At 40.4% G+C, this 19,050-nt stretch overlaps 1 pseudogene; it reads right to left on the bottom strand.

The window, feature by feature from the left end:
• Window positions 1-1,242: 1,242 nt before the first annotated feature.
• LOC109691387 (fetuin-B-like) lies at window positions 1,243-12,327 on the bottom strand (annotated as a pseudogene).
• Between the last annotated feature and the right edge of the window lie 6,723 nt (window positions 12,328-19,050).

The raw sequence follows: 19,050 nt of genomic DNA, 5'->3' as shown, positions 1-19,050 counted from the left end.
CCTGGGGATTCATAAATCCTGGTTTATTTACTGCTAGGTTCAAAGACCAAGGGGAGGAGATGATTGGAAAGAGGGATGGACAGTGGATAGCACAGGGTGTTCACACTGCACTTCTTCCGCACAAAATTAGCAGGTTCCTGCAGAGGCTGCTACTTGGGTGCCTCCTGTCAGGGGTACCCCTCCACAGCTCCAGCTCACACTGGGCTTGGGTAGGCTGCCTTCCCAGCCAAGGGGAGTAAAAGCTCCCTGCTGTGCTATTCTCCAGGCCCTCAGATCACTTGTCCTCCTTATTTGCCCACAGGTTGCATTTAAGGCCTTCAGTGACGTCTTTTCAGTTGAGCTGAGTATCATTCTGCTCCTACCAGACCTGACTGAAAAGAGCTTTAAGAACATACATGACACCCCCACACAATCATTTTTCCTTCTTATGGGATAGCAGGTAGAAGTAATTGAGTGTATGTGCTGTCTACTTCTCACATGTAAATTATATCAAGGTCTATGTGCCTCTTCTAAGAAGTGGCTGCCAGAATGGGAGACGATTGTTACACCTGAAAATCCCTTGTCAAAATGCCAACAGCCCTATCGTGTGTGTGTGTGTGTGTGTGTGTGTGTGTGTGTGTGTGTGCGTGTGTGCTGCACACACACAGGAATGCGTGCATATACACTTCTAATTGAGGGGAAATTTGTTCCAGGGTTTTTAAATATGGAAAAGAAGAATATGATTGCATGTCATGATGGGCCCTTTGATGTCTGTTCCAAGAGAGCCTGTAACTGCAGACTGTTGTGGTCTGGTGTTCCTACAGGGCCGGCACAGGCTACAGGCACACTGCTCTTCCATGTGTCCCCGTCTCAGTGAGTAGCCTCACTGTTGAGACCCAGAGAGTTTTAGGCTAAGGACAAAGAGGCTGAGGGTTGGAAATGGTGTGGACAATACCTAGCTAGACTTGACCTTGTCAGTAAAATGAAAGGGGAGAGGGCCAACTGTTGATCCTTCGTTTCTGCTCTGCAAGCATACGGGAAGTGTCTTTGGAGAGCTTTATCCATAGGGCTGAGCGCACACACTTGCCGAGAGGATAGGTAAGCAAGAGTCTGCAGGCACAAGAGAGGCTCTGCCCACAGCCAGAGAGTAACATTTGGGAAGGGGATTCAGCCCGGGGTCCACGGTTGTCCAGTGTCCAGTGTAGTACGAGTGGTGAGTTTAGTCTCATTCTTTCCATGTCTAATCAGCAGGTGGAGACCAAGAAGAGATAAAAGGACACACTTTAGTAGCTATTTCTACATTTGGACCCTCTCTGTTTCATCCCCACCACCTCTCCTCTCGAGCAGGATACCACACCCTTATGGAACCCTGATACTCAGGGTGGGAGGACAAGAGGACTGGCATCTCCAGCAGGCCCTGGGCACTCGGCAGAGCGCTGTTCCTTTCCGGGGAAGGCAGCACAACCAGTTTCTCCTCCTCGGGCCCGATGAAGAGGAAGGAGACATCCAGGGTTGTTCCCTGGGGATCCGTGGTTAGATCCAGCTGCACAGGGAAGGCCTCCTGGGGGCCCTTGTCCTCAGACTCTTCCGGCTTCTCATCACCCAGGTCAGGGAGGTGCTGGACAGATCCCCTTGGCACAGCTGGTTTGGGGGGGCTGGAGGTGTTTTCCTCCTGAGGCCCTTTCACCTTGGGGAGACTTGTAGGCCCCTGAGTAACAGGAGAGGTTTGACCTTCAGCAGCCTGAACCTGAAATAAAAATGTTTGAAAATGCAGAATTCCACAAGGAAAGTCCTGGCTGGTACCAGGCTAAGCTACTCTGTCTTTCTGGTGGAATATTACACAGGGAGACCAGCTGAAGGGATGGACCTTCTGGCTAAAGGGCTAAAAAGCAAACAGATAAGGACCAGGAGGAAGCAAGATTTAGAGAAGCTTGGCCGCATGTCTCCTAGTCTCAGAGCTGAACAAGGTCCAGAGAGGTGTAATGACTTGCTCAGAGTCCCCAGTGAGCTGTCTCTGCTCCCAGGAGTGGCAGCAGGTGACACTTTTATTGCTTACTCTGTGCTGGCCCTGTTGCATCCTTCATCCAGATCCTCTCACTTGTTTCTACTGGGATCAGAATGAGGGCAATGTTGCAGTGCCCTGTAGATGAGGAAGCAAGCCTCAGACATACGGGTAAGAGCTGATGGCCACACTGCTCACAGATGCAAAGCAGGACTGGCCCAGGTGGCCTGACTCAACTCTAGCATCCTGCCTCATGCTAAGTGCTCAATAAGTACTTCTGGAGTGGGACTGAATCCTTTCATGGAAATGGCTTCTCCCTGAGGTTTGGGGTAAGGATTCATTATTCTGTAGGACCACACTGTCACTAAAATAAAACACGACAGGTCTCTGACCAGCTACCATGTCAGTGTAGCCTTAGAACAGCCTGAGTAAAGTGGTCATCCTGAATCTTCGGAAAATTAAAAGAGGGGCTTGATTAGTAGCAGCTAGATATAGAAATGATGCTCTTTTCTGCACAGGAAGACAGACTGAAAAATACCTGTGATTTAAAGAAGTCACAAGTTGCAGTGATAAGCTTTTTAAAGAGTGTTTGTAACAGAGAACCTTTGCAAAGAGCAATGGGCTAAAAGAAAGAAAATAAAAAGTCTCATCAGTAATAAGATTTTCAGTGACCATTATTGGAAATCAACTTGCTTTCTGCTTGCGTAGGCACATAGACAAACAGCATTTTTATGTTCCTACCATCTGATAGGCAAGCACTGAGCCAATTCTCTGTAAATTCCCTCTACCAAGAAATCACTCAAAGTAGGCTAAATTTCCTCCAATGATGAGAATCTGTACTTTTTGAGGAATAAAACAATTTTTAAAGTGTTTTTAGCTTTTGTTTTTACAGTACTGGGTGTTGGACTAAGGGCATGGAACTTCCTAGGCAGGCACTCTGCCACTTGTGCCATGCCACCAGCCCTAAAAAGTTCTCTGTATTAAGAAAGCTGTGTCTATACTACTTCTCCCTCAGGGGCTTATTTCTATCCTTGGATCAATTAGAAACCTAGTTTTCTTTTGTTTTTTTTTTTTTTTAGCAGACCTTAATTTTTCTTCTCAGGCAAAACTATTCTCAGCTTCTTCACCTTCTATTTGTTTAGCATAAAATAACTTTGTTCCTGGGGGCTGTGGATCAAGTGGTACACTGCCAGCATAACGAGTGTGAGGCCCTTGTTCCATAACCACCAAAGTCCAGAATCACCAAGTAAAATAACTTTGTTTTCTTATTACAAATATATATATCTATATATATCTATATATAGATATATATATAGATATATATAGATATATATATCTATATATATATATCAACAAGAAGAAAACAGAAAGACCTGGAATTGCACAAAAGGTACTTGTTACCTGCAATGATTTGATTTTTTCCATTTTTTCTTCTAAAACTTGGCATACATTATGCATATAATTTTGAACTACTTTCTCACTGAACAGTCATTGAACAAATCCTCTTCTGACATTGGACAGTCTTCTACGATTCTTCTTAATGGCTCGCAGTATTCTCTGTGTTATTTAACAAACTCTTCTGTCAAACAACTATATTAAGTCTGATATTTTTTAACAACAAAACTGCATCTTTTCATATATCTCTAGTTGCTTCCTTAGAGCAAATTCCTAGAAGAGGAATTCTAGGATGACAATACATGCACACTTTTTAGCATAAATAGAATATTATAATCAAGTGTTGCCTCACTTTCTAAAGAAGAGCTCTTAAAAATATCCACATAAAATTACCTAAATATGTCTAATCAGATTGCCTGAGCATTTTTCTGTCATCTATCACTAAATAAATGAAGAGAAGGCTAGAAATTCTTCAAGGTGGGAAAAACCACTAAAGTATGGAGTCACGGGGAATTTTGCTTCAGCCTTTCCCTTCCCTTCACCACCAACACTCACAGGGGAGGCCCTCTAAAGAACCTCTGGAGAGACTGCAGGCATCTGTACCAATAGCAGCTGGCGTGCTTTAGAATTTGCTATACTATCTAAATTTGTAGGGCTCCGGTGCTGGCACTAGAGTAGAGGGCAAAGTCTGAGTTTGTGAGTATGCTTCCATGTGAACCCTGGAGCCTGTGGACATATGTGACCTCCAGATTGGAAAGAAATTAGTAACACTTTACTTCCAGATGGCTTGCTCTTGTATATAGAAAATATTAAGGAAATCACAAGAAAACAATTAGGACTCATAAATGAGTTCATCACAGTTAAAGGATACAAAGTCAGTATTGAAAATCATTTGCATTTCTATTCATTTGCAATGAAAACCCAAAAATAAAACAAACAAGAATCCAATTATGTTAGCATTTAAAACCATAAAGTATTCAAGGAGTAAATAAAATAAGTAAAAGGCTTGTACAGTAGTCTCTCCTATTCAGAGATTCACTTTCCATGGTTTATACCTGTGGTCAAGCAGTATCTGAAAATACTAAACTCTAAAAGCAAACAATGAATAAATTTTAAATTGCATGCCATTCTAAATATCATGATAAAATTCTCCCACCATTCAGCTCCATCTCTTGGCCCAGCGTATCCACACTGTATACTCTACCCACACTTAGGTCACTTAGCAGCTATCCCTCTATCAGATCAACTGCCATGGTATTATAGGGCTTGTGTTCAAGTGAGAAGGTCAGGAATAATCTAACGCTTTGTCACAATGCTCTGTCATTCACCTGACTTCATTTCATCACATATTGTATCATGTGACATCATAATAATAAGACAAAGGATGAGTACAATACAATAAGAGAGATGGAGAGAAAAGAGTTCACATTCACATAATTTTATTGCAATGTATTATTTTAATTGCTGTTATATTATTGTTATATATTATATAATAACAAAATATATATTATATATTATATAATAACAAAATATATTATATATTATAACAAGATTATTGTTCATCTTAGTATATCTAATTTATAAGTAAATTTTATCATAGATATGTATACATAGAAAGAAACATAGTATATAGAGGGTTTAATATTATTCCTGGTCCAGGTATCTAATGGGGGTCTTGGAATACATCCCTTACAGGTAAGCGGGGGGACACAAAAAAATCACAAACCTGTAACCAGGGTTGAAAGAAATTAAGTTCTAAAAATGGAAAGATATCACATATTTGTGGATTTGAAGGTTCAATGTTGTTAAGATCACTGTACTTACATATTGATCTACAGATTCAATGTGAACAAATATATCAAAGTTCCAGTTACCTTTTAAAAATAGAAATTTACAAGCTGACCCTACAGTCATGAAAATGAAAGATACTCTTTAGAATACCAGAAACAATCATGAAGAAGAAGAGGACTCATACTTTCCAATCTCAAAACTTACTACAAAACTGCAGTATTCTATTCAAGACAGTTTGGTACTGGTGGTACAGCTTAGATATGTAGATCAATGAAATAAATTTGGGAATAAAGACATAAAACCTTTCCTTTATGGTGAAGTGATATTCAAGAAGTGTGCCAAGACAATGAATTGAGAAAAGAATAATCTTTTCAATAAATAGTGTTTTCAATAATGGTGTTGGAATAACTGTATATCCACATGTGAAGTTGAGCCCTTATTTCATGCCATAAACAAAAATTAACTCAAAAGGAGACATAGACCTACTTGCAGGGTTTATTTCTTTGCTTTCTATTTTGGTAAATATGTGGAGAAACTGAAGCCCTCAAATACTGGTAATGGGATTGTGAAACTGATGCTCTCCCTTGGGGAACAGTATGGTGGTTAGTTAAAGAGTAAAACACAGAGTTCTCCTAAGACCCAGAAGTCCCACTTCAAGGTATATACCCAAAAAAACAAAAGCATACATTTACACAGAAATTTGGACCCTTTTCTGTAGTAGGATATAACCCAAATGTCCATCAACTCACAAACAAGAAACAATATCCATGGAAGGAAATACTATTTAGCCAAGAAACCGGGAAAACTATCTCTCTTTGACGATTGAGAAACTTTAAAAACATTATACTATATGGAAGAAAAAGGGTGTTGGGGTGGGTGAGGCAAGGATAGAAGAGAGAAGGATGAATACCATCAATGAATGCTGTATGGATGTATGGAAATACCAAAGTAAATCACATTCGTTTGTACAATCCTGAGTATTAATTTAGAAGAAATACTTTTAAAGTAATTGGTATGAGCAGTGCTGAAGGTTAGCATTACTGTTCATTCATTACTTTGATGAAGTTAATCACTTCACTTGATTAAAAAAAAGTAAATGTTTTCTCTCACATGAAAGACCACACACTGCACTATTCCCTTTATAGGAAATGTTAGGAGTAGACGAGGCCAAGGGGATGGAAAGTAGATTAGCAGTTTCCAGGGGCTTTCAAGGGGCAGCAATGGTGAATGATTGCTCATAGGTATAGGGTTTCTTTAGGGAGCTGATGAAAATATTCTAAAATAATAAAGAGACATTGTGGTACAACTCTGTGAATATACTAAAAACTTCCAAATTGTACACCTTGAAAGGATGAATTTTATGGTGCATGAATTTTATATATATATATATAAAATATATAAATATATATTTATGAATATATATATGTATATATATATATCATAAAGCTGTTCCGATAAATAAATTAACAAGCATGAAAATATTTATGGTGTATTTTGCCCAATTGTGCTGCAACACAAGTGCCAATTTACATTCTGACCATGTGTATTTCAGATGGGTTCAAGGTGTCCTCTACATTGTGGATGCTTTCTTTGAATTTCCATTCGACTAAGTTTTTCTGTATAAAATGTGGTCCAAGGAATGGAACACCATGCTATATTCTAAATGTAACTGGATTTATTAAAATCAGAGTAGGATCAGCACCAACAACGAGATTCGTGTGGATTTACAGCTCTTGGAACAGTCTTTCGTAACTGCATCACGTTGCTGATGAAAATTGCACCCACAGTTCAATAAGTGAGTGAATTAGGCATCCAAGCCTGTCTAATCTCTGTATTTGCTTCTTGAGAGGCAGAGATGCATCTCATGCTTTGCAGCACCTCAAGTAATTTGTACTCAAGAAATACTTAGTGATGATCTTTGAACAGGAACCTCAAATTATGAAGACATTCAGGAACACTCACCACAGAGTCAGAGGACTGGAGTGAGCAGCTGCTGTCCGAGGATTTCATACACAATGACTCTTTTATTAAGTATTCCACAGAGTAACCAATGCTACCTGCCCACTATTATGAGACAAGAGTTGAGACATTAAAATCAAACCTTCCTATATGGGGAAAAAGACATTTGGCAGCATTAGATTTACAAAAATGCTACATCCCCAGAAACATTGCCAACACACAAATCCATTGTCCCTGTAAGTCTCCACATGAATGAACAATATCCTATAAATTTGTTATTTAGAAAACATAATTGCTACACCTTTCTTGCATTCTTGAAGGTTTGAGGGGACCCAAGGCACTTTCCCTTAGTGATTTTATGTTTTTCTCATGAAGAGTTGTCCTTCAGTTTTATGAAGAGTTGTCCTTTAGTTTTACACAGACACACAGACACACACACAAACACACGAGAGAGAGAGAGAGAGAGAGAGAGAGAGAGTTCAACATAATCAAAACATGAATGAGCCTCCAATTCCTTTAATCCATAAAACTCAGCATCTAAGTGATCCATGGTCATCAAATTTGAGCATGTAGTTGTACATAGTGACCTATAAAGAATCTCCCAATATGACTATAAATCCATTTCTCATCTTGCCTTAAGGTTGATCGAGTGACATCAAGTCATATGATGCTTATGGAAGTGCCGTGGAATTACAGAAGTTGAAATATGATCTAATGTGCATCAGGTCTCCCAGAGAAGGGAATGGAGAGGAAGTATCTTGGGTTCTAATGAAATGGAGTGCCTAGGTATTCTGTATTTTTCTTAGGAACCTACAGCAACAGTGATGAGGCACATTGCGTAACTGGCCTGAGCATTGTAAACTTACACAGGTGAATCCCTTTTTAATTTTGACAAGGAAATACTGCTTTGAGCGGCTTTCACTGTTGTTTTTTGCAAGAGGCTCAGTAGCAACTTTCAAAACCTTCAGGTTTCATCAGTCAATGGGGCTGCGTCTTGAACAGTCTGGGTAGGTATTATGAATGTTTCTTCGAGAAACTGTTGATGCTCATGAGATTAATGAGAGCAGTTATTAAATATCATTGATTTTAATGCTACAAATAGTCATGAATCATATAACAATAACAAAGGCAAAGAGTGAATAAAAATGATAATACTCAGCATTGTAAGGATGGAGAGAAAAAGACATTATCCAATCTGGGCTGGAGATGTGGTTCAGATGGCAGAGCACTTGCATAGCAAACACAAACACTGAGTTCAAACTCCAGTACTGCCAAAAAATATTTTTTCAAAGAGAAAGCTATTCCCCCAGTACAACAGTAATAAAAAAATTGAAAAAAAGTTCACCCAATCTAACAAAACTTGAATATATGTAGTTGAAAAAAAGAGAAGATTAAAACTATAGGTACTAAATAAGTCATATGGTATAAGTGACATTTGTATGTGTTTTAGAGTAAATTTATACTGGGACTATGTGCTCAATAAAATGCACGTGCATGCTGAAAAGTTTCAAAGGAAACATTCCTTATTCTTTTTTTTTGCTATAGGTTTTGAATTGATGAACTTATATTTACTTTTCAATGTTTTTGCATTTTCAAGTTACCCACAGTATCAACTTAATGGCAATGAAAAATAAACTTTTTAAGTAATAAAAAAATAAGAAGGACATTTTCTGAAAAAAGCAGTTTGCTATTGACAGTTTTTATAATCAGATAGACTGCTTTCATAATTAAAAAGAAATCAAAGCAAGAGAGATTTCATCTCACTTAAATTTATTTACACTAGGAATTTTGTTCAAAGACATCCCCTCCCCAGTTCAGTGTCTTTTCTCAGCACTGCCTCTGTAGATTGAGTGCCTTTGGTTGAGATTTCATTATTGCCCTGTCTTATTTATCTTTTAGTTCTTAACACCCAACATGATATCTGACATACAGCAAGTTCTCAGTAAATGCTTGTACAATAAGAAAAGGCATGATGAAGGAGCAAGGACCTTCCCTTAGATTAGAAAGTGCAAGTGAGGCAGAAACCAAACTTGGCCAAGTCACTGTGTGACTAGATAGAATGATCACACTAATGGTACAACTGGAATCTCCATTGGGGAGGAGCTGGGAGTGGCAAATCTAGGGTAAGTCAGGCTAGGGAATTTGCCTTGGAGTTTTTTTCAGAGTGAAAACGCATGTTTTGATTGGTTGTATATTTGGGGACTGTGTCATCACCGTATGTCACTTCTTGACTCAAGGCTCTGATACCCATGACTTCCTTGAAAGTGCTGTGACTACTTAGCAGTTATTCTCTAATTTACTTTTGGTTAGTCTTGTCTTCACACCCAGGAACCTTAAGCTGTGGCTAATAAAATGTTTGCTCTGTTGCCTTGTCACTCAGAGGAACCAGCAGCATTGTTGTCACCTGAAGTTTGGTAGAAATGCAGGATCTCAGACCCGTCCAGACCCACGAAATCTGAATCTGCACATTAACCAGATCTACAAAGGGAGTCACATGCACACAGCAGTTTGATAATGGCAATATCCGATATGGATGCTTGCTTTTAAGGACTTCCTTTTGTTAAAAGAGGATGCAGAATGTATGCTTGTGCATATTTCAAATGTCATTTCTTTCAGCATTATCCTTACCCTGTTTACTCATGCATTCAACATTGATCGCTCCTTAAACGTTAAAGGTACTAGGGAGTATGTAACAGGTAGAAAAAGTGACATAATATTCCACACAATAGAAGATATAAGACTCCAAGTCAAAGCAGATGTTCCAAGAGTAGTTTAGCCAATGTTTTATAGGAATGTGTAACAGGAGAATACTGTTGCTTTCTTGACTAGAATGCACAGTAGAAGAAGCAGTGTTCCTTCAAAAGGGTATGAGTTTCAAGGGCAGAGGTTATCCAGGGCAAGTTCAGTAGAGGGAGAGGCACAGGCAAGGTGCAGAGATGGGAAAGTACAATGTGTGTCCAGATAACAGTGAGGAATTCAGTTGAATAGAATATCAGGGAAATAGTGGCAGAGAGCTAGAAATGAACCAGGGGAACAGGTGTAGAGACCGTGTGCCATTTATGTAGGATTGAAAATTAAGATTTGACTCAGGAAAGGAATATAAAGCTACTGAGGAGGATTTAGGAGGATTAATTGTGGGAGCAGTATGGTTGAATTTTAGTAGGGAGGCAAGTACTGGAAGCATTGGCAACTGGTGTTGAAATGAATGCAAAGTAGAGATGAGAGAACCCTAGAGTCTCTTGACAAGGTCCTGGCTGAATGTTGTTTTCCGTCCTCTATTAAAATCCTCAAAATCATTATGCTCTCTTACCTGGGCGAAGAGTGCAGTTATAAGCAGGCACATAAAGAACTCTTTTTTGGCTTGTTAATGAAAAACAGTGCTTTGCATTGACCATAAACCTGGAATCAACAAACACATATCACATGGTGGATAGGACCATGAGATTTTAAAATCCCGGCCCCAAAGGGAATTTGGAGAGATTATTTAAAAGTAAAGAGATACTTAAATTCTGTGGTTGGAGTAGGAAGAATGGCCATTGATCACCTCTTAATTCATTTTCTCATACATAACTTGCTATACTTCCCATCCTTCCTTACAGTTAGGTGGGTATCCCTGAGTTCTAACCACAGGAAGGTGAGTAGAAGTGTGAAGGGGGATGTGTAGTCACTTCTAGGTGTGGTACATTCTCTCTATTTTCTAAGTTCTTTCTCTTTCTGTGGTTTGATGCAGGTGAGCATGGGGACCCTGGGGCCCATGAATTGAATGTGGCAGTCTGTGCCACAGTAGAGGAGGAACCAGGCTCTCCAAATCATCCTACAGCAAACTCCTTTCTGATCAGGATTTCTGTTTGAAGTCTCAATGAGTGAGAAATAAACTCCTATCATGCCAGAGTTAATGTGCAGTTTTTAGTATATGTATTGTAGTAGCGGGTGTCACCATAACAGATGTAACTAACAATAGGATAAGAAGACTTTTTTTCTAGTGGGTCTAGGTTTGAATTCAGATTTTTAGGCTGACAAAGCAGGTTTGTTTGAGCCACATCTCCAGTCCATTTTACTGTGGTTATTTTAGAGCTAGGGTCTTTCAAACCATTTGTGTGGGCTGACCTTGAACGTTGATCCTCCTGATCTCAGTTTCCTGCATCCAGAATCTTTACCTCAGGTCCCTTTCTCACAATTTAAACACTGCTTCAGAGCCTATAGGAGATCTTGGAGGTACAAAGTAATGTGGGGACAGCTTTTCAATCCTAGGACTTCTCAGAAATCCCTTGATTAAACATGGTTCTGTCTACAGTGTTATAAACAGCACCTAGGCACCTTGCTGAGGAGATCATGAAGAAAGACATTTAAAAGGTGGCAAACATGGAGAACTCTTTTCCACATAGGAAGAGGGTACCTAGTTTCTTTCCCAGGAGCCCCTGTCAGTAAGCACTTACTGAATCATAAAACATCCTCGCACCACAGTCCTTCCATGCCTTCTTGCTGAGCACATGGCAGTCAGTCTCTAACACATCCAGTGTGAAATAGAACAGAGATCTCAGGTCACCCTGAGGGAGGATAGAGAAACACACTATATCCCACATGAAACAGAAGCCCATGAAGACTGGACAGAACTGCCTCTGCTCTAAGGGAGAGCCAAAAATGTGATGTTTTTGAGGACTGAACCTTAGTTGTCAAAGTAGACCAATGTTAGCATTTGCTCCTAGTAACAATAAGAGCATTGTAGCCAATCTTGGCAGAGGTGAGCAATGTTTTCCCAGCAAGGTTTCCATCTTGGAAAACACCTGCCAACGTGTATCTCTTGGTTCCCACCCAGGGCCAGTCTCTACAGCTTGTTCAAAGGCCTGTTTTGAAGGGGGATGTCACTTGCCTGACTTTGTGCCCGAACATCATTCACTCGGTTGAGCCTCAGCACATAACCTTCCTTCTGGTCTCTGTTGATGTCTTGTAGGGCAAAGTTCGCAAATGCCAGCACATCTGAGTCATTGCAGCCCCGGGAAAGCAGAGATGGGCTGAGGACTGGTGCTGGTGGAGACAGAGTCACATAGCATGCAGCCAGGGTGCAGAGCACTAGAAGTTGAAGCAGACCCATTCTGCGGGGAACAAGACCCTGGATGGGTCAGTATGTATAGCTTCAGAGTCTTATGGGCTCTTTAGAAGAGACTTGAGCTATTTTATAACTGCAATCTGAATAGTTAACTGGGATTTGGAACTATATACTAGCTTGTCACCTTGATTTCGAAAGGTAGAGTTTTCTGAGTCAGTACTTTGGATAGGATTTGCCAATATTCTAACATGTAAACAAATCTGTTTCCGAACAGTTCTCAAGAAATCATAGCAAACATTTGGTCAAGGGTCTTAGGATGTCATGATTGGATTCTGGCTTGGGTACTGGTCTCCACCTGAGTCAGAATCTGGACTCTATCACCTTGTTCTCACTTCCTTACCACTAGTCTCCTTGGCCACCCTCACAGTTACTCAAGCAGGAGCACAGGGTCCCAGAAGGTCCCAGCATGGCTCAACCAGGCTCAGTCAGTGTCTTCAGACTTCCCAGCTAATCTCCTGTGTTCACTGCTCTTGTTAGATAAGAGAGGAGGCTTACCCCTCAGTCACTTGCCAGAAAACAGGTGAGATTCCTAATGCACCGTGAGCATCTGAATGAAAGGCGTACTACTTAGTTTCTTCAGGTATTTTAAGTCAGAGACTATTCAAGGGGGAGAGCTAATGAATATCAAAAGTTCTCACTTAATACACCAGGTCTGTTCATTCTTTGATGGATTAGTATGGATGTAGATTCCTTAAGAGACAAAACCCTAATGCTGTCGTTAGAGAGATAATGAGAGTCAGGGAGACCTGGTTATGACTCTTTTTCAGCTTCTTTTGGGGTTCAGGAACGTTCTGCTTATTGGGACTGTCTGCTGAAAGACAATTATCTTTTTTATTTTTTGACAGGGTCTCTATGTAGCCCAGGCTGGCCTTGAACTCAAGATTCTTCTGCCTCAATCTCCTGGATGTTGCAATTACAGGCACGAGCCACCATGCCTGGCTGAAAGACAATGCCTTTCAAAAATTTCACACACACACACACACCAGCAGTAGATTGTCATGAAAGAAAAGATCCAAGACAGGCAGGAAGCCTCCAGATTACAGAAGACATTCCTTGTAACCCTAGTTTATGAGATGAACGACATTCACCCTCCCCCACGCCATCTCCACCTCCATCTCTCCTAAGGGTTCTGTGTTAAATAAGTTTAGGAACAATTGGATCCATCAATGCCTAGTCTTTTAGAGTTTCCTCACACAGAGTATGTTAAAGACTCCCTGAAGCTCTGGGATGAAGAAAAACATCTAACCACATTCCCCTATACTTACTTGACTATCAGAGAGCTTTTTGTGAGTAAGCTTATTATTAACTCACAAATACATTTTGGATAAGGGTACTAGTGGATAAGGATAGCGGTATGTGAGGGTTTTGGTTTTTTTTCAATGAGAAACTGATCAAAGGGACTGAAGATTTTGACTGGGGGTGGAAATTTTCCAAATGAATTGAAAGACATGTCCCTCTGGCCCAAACAGAAATCCAGGGTGTAGTTGGCCAAGGTTCATAACAGTAAACCAAAGACAAGCAAGGCATCTGATATTTCTACAATACCTATGTTCACTTAAAACATCGATTTCATATTTAATTTAAATATCGTCATTTGTGTTGTTTCCTAATATTGCTGTAATTAGCTATTGTGATAAAATTCAAATTTGTATTAAGATGTCTAGTGGGAAATATTTTTTTCTCATATGATAGCCATGCTTATAAATAGCTAAGTCATAGCATTTGAGTCCCTAACTAGGTGGCAGCATATAGACTCACTGCAAACTCATTCTTAAAGATAATTTAGTTTTCCAACCAGCACATTTCCCAGGAAGGAAATGTGAGGAAGGCTGAGGCCCAGGAAGGCAGAGTGTCTGAACAAAAATCATGAATGAGTGAATGGTAGAAGAAGTGTAGGATTTCTCATTTAGAATTCTGTCATTAGACAAACAGTACTGTGTTGACTTAATTATAGTTCTTTTAATTATCAACTGAATGAACTTAGGGAGCCACTTAACTGCCTTACATTTCAGTAGCCAAATCCTGCAAATGGACTAATTATAACACCTATCCCAGAAATTGTCTATATAGATGGCATATGGTTTTAGCTATTATGTAATCATGACAGCTACCTGTAACTCGACTAACATTTATTGAGCAAGTCCACAGGGCCAGAAACTGAGTTCGATTCTCCACACTCAGTGGCTAATAAGATTGATGTGCTTGGAATGCACATCAAAGTCATGGGTTGAAAACTTTATTCTAGTGCAACCATGTCGAGAGGTGGAACTTTTAAGATGTAATTGGGTAATGAGAGATCTGTCCTCACTGATGGATCAATGTTATTATCATAAGAGTAAGTTTGTTACAAAAGAGCCTTTGGTCCTCGCTAGCTTTCTTTCTCTTGTACCTTCCTGCCTTCTGCCATGGGATGACACAGCAAGAAGCCCTTACCAGATGTGAGCCCCTCATCCTTGGGTGTCCTAGCCTCTGGAACTATGAGAAATAAGTCTCTGTTCTTTATAAATTACCAGGTATTCTGTTATAACAACACAAAAAAGACAAAGACTATAAAATAAATAAGATGTAGTCCTAACTGACTTCTAGAAGTAAGTAAGAAATTTATAGGATTGATTTATCAACCAAAATCTAAAGATATGCTTTTAGAGGTTGTGTATAGGCATTGCTTTCAAATGGGGACACTATGGAATCCAGAAATGGGTATTGCTTTAAAAAAAATCAAGTTGGGAGGCCATTATACTGAAGCCCTGGCACTTTAAATTCCTACACAAACAAATCAAAGCCCAGTGCAACCCAATTTATTAAAACTAGAAACCACCAACTGACCTGTAGCTAGGAACTTTCCACTTCAACCAATCAAAATTGCTTTCTTTGTCTTGTTTCTGCAACCACATTATAAAAGTTTCACCTCTGACTATCCTTGGTTCATGAATCTATAAATGCTCAAATAAACCCTTTGAATTTTAATGTGCTCAACTTTTTCTTTTACCACCAAGGTTAAGGGACAGATAACAAAAATTCAGTTCCAATCAGGGAGATTCCCAAAAGAATAGAGGCATCTTCCATCATTCCACCTAATTGCCCTCTGAGCCCAATGTTAGAATCATGGCCAGAGAATTCCATAATTAAGACAAAAAAGAAACAAAAAATGATCAAATATTGTTGTTTTATATGAACACAAGAGCGAATCCTAAGACCTGCCATGTTCTGACCTAAATTTAGCTCCGATGAGGACTGCGTATGTCAGCTGTTGATAAAATATGTGAATGATGAGTCTAGTCAGTCAGGAATAATTAAACTGTGCCCTCTGCTGGCTGAGGGGACCTGTAACCCTATTCCCCCTTAAAGCCTCTAAAGGAAGAAAGGAAAAACCAGAGGAAGAGATAAATGGAATCCCCTTGATTGTCTTCCCCCAGCACCATGTGGGCCTGGGAGCCCCGATCCTGAACCCAAGATTCCAGAGGCTGCAGAACCATAGAAAGCAGCTCCTCAGGAAGAGGACAAGGAAAGGGGAAGAGGGAATGAGGAAGCAAGGCTGACTGCAGTGGCTTCTGCACCTCCTTCCTCCTTGTACCTCTCCCTCCCTGGTTACAAAAGGAATTAGAACAATGTAAAAAGAATGTCCAAATTTTTCCCTTTCCCCTGGAGAAATTTGAGAGAATCAACCTCAGACCTTATATTCCATCTGGGAAGTTCCCTTGGGAGGCAGGGGAATTGGGTTCATAAATATCCCCCTTACCAGCTCAGAGTTGAGAAATTTTAAAAGGTAATTAAAATCTCTATTTGAAGACCTGCACAGAGTTTCAGATCCACTTGACCAATTCTTAGGCCCACAAATCTATATCTGTGCTGAACTGATGTCTATCTTAATCATTTTGTTCTCCTGGGAGAAAAGAGAGATGACAAGGAGGTGGCTATGGAGGTTTGGGAACATGAGCATCCACCCAGTCCAAATGTTCCGCCAGTGGACGTTAAAGTTTCCTAATCAAGAACCTCCATGGAATAAAAATAATTCCACCCACCGGGGACATAGGAGAGATCTCAAGAATCTAATTATGAAAGGGATCAGGGAGGCAGTTCCCTGGCCCCAAACAGAGCCAAAGCAATTGATGTCAAACAGGGTAGGTAAGAAGGACCCACTGAATTCTTAAATAGATTAATGGAACAAATGAAAAACTACTCAAAATTAAACATAGAGGACCCTTAGGCCAGGGCATGTTAAAACTTCACTCTGTAACTAGTAACTGGACAAACATAGCAAGATAACTACAAAAAGCTGAAAAATTGGAAAGACAGGGGTTTAGAGGAATTATTAAAAGAAGCTCAAAAGGTATATGTAAAAATGGATAAAGAAAAACAAAGACAAAAAGCTAAACTAATGTTGTCAACCATTGTGTAGCAGGGAGGAGGAGCAGAAGAAAACAGTCTAGGTCTGAGTCCTGAGAAAGTAGCAGGGATGTAGGGATGATATAGCAGAGAGAGAAAACCTGAGAAATCTGAACACGAGGAAGGTCACATAGCACTAGGGAGGGGAAAGTCACGTATCACTAGGATAAAGTAGCCAATAAAATTAAATATAACCATATATGGATTAGATGTTGCTTTTTGCTTCTGTAACCTGCTTGCAAGGGTATGTAAGGTGAGACCCCTTTGTTCTCATGGCTCAGCCTTTGGACACAAGTCCGCTGGGTCTGTGTTGGCACAATCAAATGCTGCTTCCCGCTAATTGCCTCAAAGTCCAATATCTTAGCTAGCAATTTCCCACAATATTTCTTGGGGACTTGTCCGGGTTTGTGGAGATGGTGAGTTATCACCTCCCTTGTCACCAGGGTGTGTCCCCCCATACCACCAGGAGGAGATCCCACCAGGAGCCAACAGACAGCTTGATCTGGAGGGGGATTCAGCCTCCCAGCAAGTCAGGGCGAGGGCCTCCAATGCACAATGAAACCTGGTGAGGCACAGGAACCAGCAAGGGGAGAGAAGCACTGCTCATCAGACTGGTAAGAACCCGGGTTTGAATTCAGGCCTGCCCCAGGAGGCAAAAAGGGGAGACTGATCACCTCCCAGAGACTGCTAGTAACCACGGTGAAACCTTGTCTCTCAGGTTCAGGGAGCAGTGTGGAAGTACTGTGCTGTGTGAGAGTAAATAAAAATGCAAGCTGAGACACAGCCCAGCTGCAAAGTGAGTGAGGAGTCCCCTCCCGCTCTGTGTCTGTCTAGCAGTCTGGTAACGGGAGGATATGGGTGGAAATCGGAGTAAGAACACTCCTTTGGAGTGTATGATTAATAACATTAAAAAGGGATTTAATGGAGACTATGGAGTTAAGTTAACTCCTAACAAGCTAAAGGTCCTTTGTGAAGTAGATTGGCCTGCTTTTGGTGTAGGATGGCCCCTGGAAGGGTCACTAAATAAAACTGTGATTAATGAAGATTACAGAGTAAATGTAAAAAGAAGAAGAAGAAGAAGAAGAAGAAGAAGAAGAAGAAGAAGAAGAAGAAGAAGAAGAAGAAGAAGAGGAGGAGGAGGAGGAGGAGGAGGAGGAGGAGGAGGAGGAGGAGGAGGAGGAGGAGGAGGAGGAGGAGGAGGGGGAGGGGGGGAGGAGGAGGAGGGGGGGAGGAGGAGGAGGATGTCTAACATCCAGGAGAATGGGAAAAGCTAAGAGGCTAAAATTGGTCTTCAAAAACCCAGACTCTGTTGTTTATTTAAATTCAGGTAGCAACTTATTGGGCAGACTAAGGAGAAAGTCTTGGTGTGTAGCTTTGGTGCCCCAGTTTGCACATCTTCACCCAAAATGAGCATCATGAAGGAGGACTGAGGCTCAGCACTAACTGAGCTCTTACAAAAATTAACACCTGAAGGATGAACTTACACTGATATATAAGATCTGGTCTGACTTGAAAGAAAAGGAATGTTGCAGAAGGGTTGTGACTGTAGAGAGGGGGAAGTAGAGGAATGGAAACAAAATTGGGATGAAGTCTGCTTGGATGAAGTGAGGAGAAAGAGAGGAGACAGAGAGAGAGAGAGGAGAGAAGAGAGAAAGAGGGAAAGAGAGAGAGAAAGTAAAATGTCATGAACTGAGACAGAAAAGGATGAAAGGTTTAATACACCTTCAGTTGAGTTTTTATGTCTTAAGAATAAAAAGTAAATAGAAAACAATTTAGGATTATTAAAAAATGCCAGAAATACTAAACTTGCTGGCCCTTTACTTCTAGGGAGTATAAACAGGGAGAACCCACCTAAAAGGGTGAAAAGAAAAGGAGCGACTTTGACTGTTGCTGTTAAGAAAAACTGTTTCAAAAGGTTGGTACAGTAAGCTCAGTCTGTTATTGAGACAGTCATGAGATGCTTACGTTCCCCTTGCTAATGTCTGGTCCGATTACGCATCCATCTAATGGTGCGCTCACAGTGTGTATGTATGTGTAAGCATCTTCAAAACGGTTCTTAAACTGCTGCTATGAGGTTAATATGATACTCAAGGTAACAAAAAATCAGGGTATTTGTTTTAAAGATCTCTATTATAAACTGTGTAGGCTTTTTACACATAAATATGTAAACATCTTGAGAACGATTCTTATTATAGAGTCAATGTGAAAAATTATTACTCTGTTCTACTACTTTTAAGACAATCAGTTTCTAAACTTATTTCAATCAGGTCTCATTAAGATGCAGGCAATCAGGGTTTAACACTCCAGCTCAGACTAGAGGAGAAAAAAAAGGGGGGGGGGCCACAGCTGCAGCAGGAATCTTGGAATTTAGGTAGTTAAAGAAATGACCTTCGCATGTTTCATTCTGTGATTAATACAATCTGAAATTAAA

The sequence above is a fragment of the Castor canadensis genome, chromosome 5 (genome assembly GCF_047511655.1).
Source record: "Castor canadensis chromosome 5, mCasCan1.hap1v2, whole genome shotgun sequence".
Classification (NCBI taxonomy): Eukaryota; Metazoa; Chordata; class Mammalia; order Rodentia; family Castoridae; genus Castor; species Castor canadensis.
The sequence above is the reverse complement of the archived record's forward strand: the minus strand, read 5'-3'. Positions and strand labels throughout refer to the sequence as shown.